Source organism: Panthera uncia, chromosome B1, assembly GCF_023721935.1.
Source record: "Panthera uncia isolate 11264 chromosome B1, Puncia_PCG_1.0, whole genome shotgun sequence".
Classification (NCBI taxonomy): Eukaryota; Metazoa; Chordata; class Mammalia; order Carnivora; family Felidae; genus Panthera; species Panthera uncia.
The window spans coordinates 159,275,317-159,281,438 of NC_064811.1; the positions used below are offsets into that span (position 1 = coordinate 159,275,317).

General features: G+C 40.5%; 1 long non-coding RNA gene across 1 annotated transcript; it reads left to right on the plus strand.

Annotated features, from left to right (window-relative positions):
- The first annotated feature begins 1,084 nt into the window (after positions 1–1,084).
- LOC125924006 (uncharacterized) lies at positions 1,085–2,717 on the plus strand. The gene is made up of 2 exons (XR_007458216.1): positions 1,085–1,318; positions 2,408–2,717. It is a non-coding gene; the product is annotated as an uncharacterized LOC125924006 (long non-coding RNA).
- The last annotated feature ends 3,405 nt before the right edge of the window (positions 2,718–6,122 follow it).

Here is a 6,122-nt window from a genome sequence, read left to right on the forward strand (position 1 = left end):
GGCTTCAGAATGTTCAGTGGAAGTGAGCAAGTTCTGCGAACATCTGTGAACTGAGTTTGCTGATCATGTTGTTCTTGACATAATTTTTGTATCTCTGGTTATGGTCTAAAACTAAAAAGTTCTTGTTTTCCTCCATTCTCTTTCTAGCTTCAGAGTCCTAGTATATAACCAGTCACTGCCACAACTTTGGCATTTCATTTGGGTAAGTGTGAAGTAGGAGGGGATGAGAGCAGAAAGGTTGAAAAACTCCAAGTGATAAATACAGACTGAAAACAGACTGTGCTGAGCACAAATGTAATTCTATATATCTTACCTTATATAGCAAGGAATTCAGAATGAATAGAACAGATTTAGAGTTCCATAATCTGTGCATGAGAAGTGTGGGAACCTTTGCAGAATAAAGCCTGCAACATGTTTTTAGGAATCAAATGCCATTGCTTATTAGCTAATTTCGATGGGAAATATATATATATATATATATATATATATATATATATATATATATTTCTATACATTTCTATATATATTTAAAATGTATATTTATATATATATCATACCAACAATTAAGATAATATTAACATGTCAATGAACAATCATTTAATTGACTAAAATAAGTCAGCCAAGTAAATGTGGGATAGTATGTAGCAAACTAACAATCTGAGTATCTGGTTTTTAACTTTAAATTGATCAGTCACATTGAGTAGGCACAAACAAGTGTTATTTTTTTATTCTGCATACATTTGGATGTCACAGATACTGGCACCTTCACCTTTCTTATGGGATCAAGAGGGCACATGTGATTCTTCCATGATTACCCAGCCTAGCAAATGGAATCCTCATTATTCTTGAAAGATGTCAAGACCAGGATCTTGTATCTTGCTGATTAGATTTCACACCTATTTTGGTGAACTTTAATTCTTTTACAGCTTTTTCTTATTATTTTAAAACCAATGTAAGAAGCTGAATCTTTTTTCTCTTTGGATGTAACAGTTCAATGTTGCTGTCATAAGGGGTTTGTGAAAATTCTAGACAAATGTCACAAAGCTGGTAGCTAGCTTGGGCGGGACAGGGACATGCTGGGTGTGTCACTGTGGAAAACTGCCCCTCGGCCAAGAAAGACCAGAGACTCAATACCATGGGCATCGAGATTGAGAGACTCAGAAAGACTCACTCATCCTATTTAAGTTTGCAGTCCACAATATAAACAAGGACTACCGACTTATTCATTCATAAGAGAAATTTAACTGCCAAGCTGGAGGACAAGTGATTAGTGAAAACAAAGGGAGAGTGTCCTGAGGACGATTTCATCTTTGTTAAGGTTTGGAGAACTAGCCTCACAGCAGAGACTTCTTACTACTTACTGACCACCGCAACATTTAGCTTTGGCTATGGAACAAACCATCCCCATACTTAGTGACTTAGACTGACAAGAGTTCTATTTAGCTCCTGCTTCTGTGGGGCAGCCCCGGGGGTTCTTCTGGCCTGTCCTCAGCCATTCTCTGGTAGGTTCTCTCATACATCTGTGGTCAGTTGCCAGGCCATCCATTGGCTAGATGTTGTACTATGACTTCACTCCCATGTCTGGTGACAGGCAGGATGCTGGCTAGGGCACCTTGATTTTTCTCCACTGGTTTTTGCATCTACCATATCAGCACATAAGAGATCTCACCATGAAAGGGCTAGATAGTCATTTGCCAAATTCTACCTTTCCGTCTCCCTTATTTGTACACACCATGCTCACCACTCACCTTCTTTATAACATTACCCTTTCCAGAAGAGGGGTGCAGTATAAGAAACTAGACATTACCTAATCATAAGAGTCACACACCAGGCCTGCTTCCCTGAGATTAAATCCAGATCAGTCTGCAAAACGCACTCACTTATTAAGATTTTTTTTTTTAATTACTCTCATGGCTAGTGAATTGGTTCACAAAACTTAGTCATTCATTTGGGAATATTTTTCCACTGACTCCCATGGCTAGCTAATCTCTTCCATAAAGTGTAAATTTTACCAATGTCACACTCAAGAGAATATTCATTGTTTTTTTCGAATCCCTCAATAGTGCAGGAAGGCAGCAACTTCACCTCCTTGTTGCCAAAGCAGTTGACAGGTATGGGCAGAATTCTGAAAAATCCTAGCTGCCCCAACCACACTCTTTCATTCCCTACGAAAATGTGTATGTACACATCACGGAACATCCAAGCTAGTCTTTCTCGTTAAAAACCACAGTTTGGAACGGGTGTAAAATTAAGTGCTAAAAATGCCTGTTCTGTTCTCTGGGATGGTCGACATGGAGAGACATTAGCCTGAGGGAGACAGACTGACTGGGGAGAAGAATTAATGGAAGCACATGGCTCCTGTGGGCAGGAAATGCTTTGATAGGCCTTTTCCTCTTTTTGTTACCAGGAGAGCCTTGACAATAGACTCCACCTTAGAGCAGCTGCTTTCTCCCCTTGTGATGATCACAGCACATTTTCCTTGTCAGACTTGTAGTCTGCACCAGGGAGTGCTCAGGAAGGGACATGGACAATGTTGGGGATCTGCCCTTGAGCCTCTGAGCTGTGTGATGGGTGGAGACGTCACCCCCAAGACACACAACGAATTCCTCTGGCAGGCGCTTCAGGAAGGCCATCTGCTTCTGTTGTTCCTCTGACCTTTTGTTGGAACCCACCTGAAATTGGAAAGAAATTACCAGAATAAAACTAAGCCTAAGGCAGTTTTAGACCCTGCTTCTTGTTAAAGCAAGTCAAGTTAGCAAGCCTTGGTTTAGCACCTAACAAGTGCCTGCTATTACATTGGATATTGGCAGTTGAGGGAAAAATGAGAGTTTTGTTCAGTCCCTTCACAGTGTCAGGGCCAAGTGGGATGCTGAATACTTTTAATCTTTTCAATATTTTTGCAAGGCAAGTTTTATTATCCCCATTTTATAGATGAGGAAACTGAGGGTCTGGGAGGGTCACCAACTTTTCCAATGTTGTTCTAGCCTCATAAGAATTCAGGGAAGTACCAGATAAGAATTTTACCTCTCAATCCCATATTTGATTTGATTTCAGCCCTGATGTACCCTTTACTCTGATGCTAAACACTTTTGATTCCCCAATTTCCAGAGGCTCTATGAAACATTGGAAATCAGGAGAGTTGGTTTTCTCCCTATTCTGACCTGGGTCATGGTCACTTAACTTGCTGGTTTCAGCCCTCTTAATAATGTAAGAGACTGAGACTAAAGACTGAGACTAAATGAGATTATAGGCCTTCTAATACCTGAATCTATAACTGTTTATAAAATGAAGTATCGACTACACACCGATTAGGATTGCTACCATTAACAAACAAACAAACAAACAAACAGAAAATAATAAGTTGTGGATGAAGATGTAGAGAAATTGGAATCCTTGTGCATTTCTGGTGGGGATGGCAGATGGTGCAGCCACTGTGGAAAACAGTATGGCGTTTCCTTAGAAAATTAAGTGCAGAGTTACCATATGATCCAGCAATTCCACTTCTGGGCATATGCCCTAAATAATTAAAAGCAAGGATTCTGACATGTATTTGTATGCCCATGCTCAAAATAGTGTTATCCAAAACACAATAGCCAAAACATAGAAACAACCCAAATGCTCATTGATGGATAAATGGATAAACAAAATGTGGTATACACATATAGTGAAATATCATTCAACTTTAAAAAGGAAGGGAATTTGGATGCATGCTACAACACTAGTGAATACTGAAGACATTATTCAGTGAAATAAGCCATTATTTTGTGAAATAAGCCAGTCACAAAAAGACAAGTACTGTTTGATGCCACTTATTGAGATATCTAGAGCACTCAAATTCAGAGATTGAGCCTTGGATGAGCAAGGAGTAGAGAGGTTTTTTGTTTTGTTTTGTTTTGTTTTTTAATAGGTACAGTTTCAGTTTGGAAAGAAGAAGAAGTTTTGAAGGTGGATAGTGATGATGGTTGCCCAACAATGTGACTATACTCCATGCTCCTGAATTATATTCTTAAAATGGCTACAATAGTACATTTTTTACTATTTTATAGTAAAATGTATATTTTACTATAATTTCAAAAATAGTTGTGGTGCCTGCGTGGCTCAGTTAAGCATCTGACTCGTAAATAATTTTAATTTTTTTTTTTTTAATTTTTGAGAGAGAGAGAGAGAGAGAGAGAACAAGTGGGGGAGGGGAGGGACAGAGAGAGACAGGGAGACACAGAATCCAAAGCAGGCTCCAGACTTTGAGATGTCAGCCCAGAGCCCGACACAGGGCTCAAACTCATGCAACTGCAAGACAATGACCTGAGCCAAAGTCAGATGCTTAACTGACTGAGCCACCCAGGTGCCCCACAACTGACTCTTAACTTCAGCTCAGGTCATGATCTTGCAGTTTGAGAGTTTGAACCCCTCATCAGGGTCTGTGCTGTCAGATTTCAGACTCTTTGGATCATCTGTCCCCCCTTCTCTCTGCTCTCCCCTGCTTATGCTCTGTCTTAAAAATAAATAAACATTAAAAAAAGTTTTAAAATGTGGGATGGGGGTGCCTGGTTGGCTCAGTCAGTAAAGCCCCTGACTTTGGCTCAGGTCAAGATCTCAGAGTCTGTGAGTTTGAGGCCCGCCTCAGGCTCTGTGCTGACAGCTCAGACCCTGGAGCCACCTCAGATTCCGTGCCTCTTTCTGCCTGTCCACCACTCATGCTCTGTCTCTCTCCGTCAAAAATAAATAAACACAATTTTTTTTAAATGTGGGATGGATTTTTATAACAAAACTTAAGAGTATTCCCCTTTCTTGAAATGTTGGCATTATTCAATTTCCTAATTATTTTTAGGGGCTTTCAAAGTACTACTGGTGTAAACTATGACCAAAGGGCTTGCTTGCAATATAAATCTCAGTGTATAGGATAAGTAGAAGTTATTCTGACAAATGATAAAGAAGAGAGAATTTCAAAGAATGGGACTAGTTTATGACAAGATTTTGTGTTTGGAAAAGCATAACTAGTCCAAGAAAATGAAAACAAGTTGGTGTTGCTGGAGCCCAGAGAGTAGGGGAAAGAATGGCTTGTGCTGGAAATGGAGACAGAAACAGGGCTGAATCCTCTGGGGCCAGGTTACAGACTTTGCATTCTGTTATCATGTAAATGGAGCCACTGAAGAATTTCAAGCTGGAGAAAGGCAATATTCTGGTTTGTGTCTTTAAAAGGTCAGTCTGGCAGTATTTTGTAGAAAGGGCTGGTGGGTAGCAGTAGCATGAGAGTACACAGCTTTTTAGGATGCTACTGCAGTTGCCCAGATTGGTGTGCATGGGAGTGAAGATGGAAAGAAGTAGTTGGATTTTAGAGATATTTTGAGAGGAGACACCAACAGAACTTGGAGGCACACTGGCTTAATCCTCAGTGTTATTTCTCTAATAAGTCATTTTCTCCCAATGCCCCGGTCACCCTGCCTGGACCTCCTAATGCCCCGGTCACCCTGCCTGGACCTCCCAATGTCCTGGTCACCCTGCCTGGACCTCTATCACAGTCCACTAGAGCACTGTTGTTGTTGATGGAGGTCATTACCTTTTACCTTCAGCTTTTACCTCTCAGTGTGCCCTTTACATGATAGCTAGATTTAGCTTTCTAATTTGCCACTCCATACACATCACTTGCCTGCTCAAAACTTTCAAAGTCTACCCACTGCCTACAGAATCAAGTCCAACTCCATCAGCCTGGCATGCAAACCATTTTATGACTCCATCTCTCTTAATGTCTCTACCTCATCTCCTTCACATGGACTCAATAAAAAACTGTTTATTTATTTGACACTCATTACAGTCCAGATGAATTATCACCAACAATGTGTTATAAAGCATTCCTCTCTGACATTTTCACTCACTCTGTCTTTATGGAACACCCTCGCCCTGGTTCTCCCTCTGTGAATTCCACTTCTTGTTCTGGATCAGAACTCATTTCTTAGGAAGCACTCAGTGAGCCTTAACTCCTCCTACACCGGCTAGCCATTCTCCCCACCATCCTCTGCCATTCATTGCTACTAATATTTTTAAGGTGTCAGTGGAAGTAGAAATCTTTCTGTTGAGAAGGTGATCCATATGCAGAGAATGTTGCTGATGACCTAATCAACAAC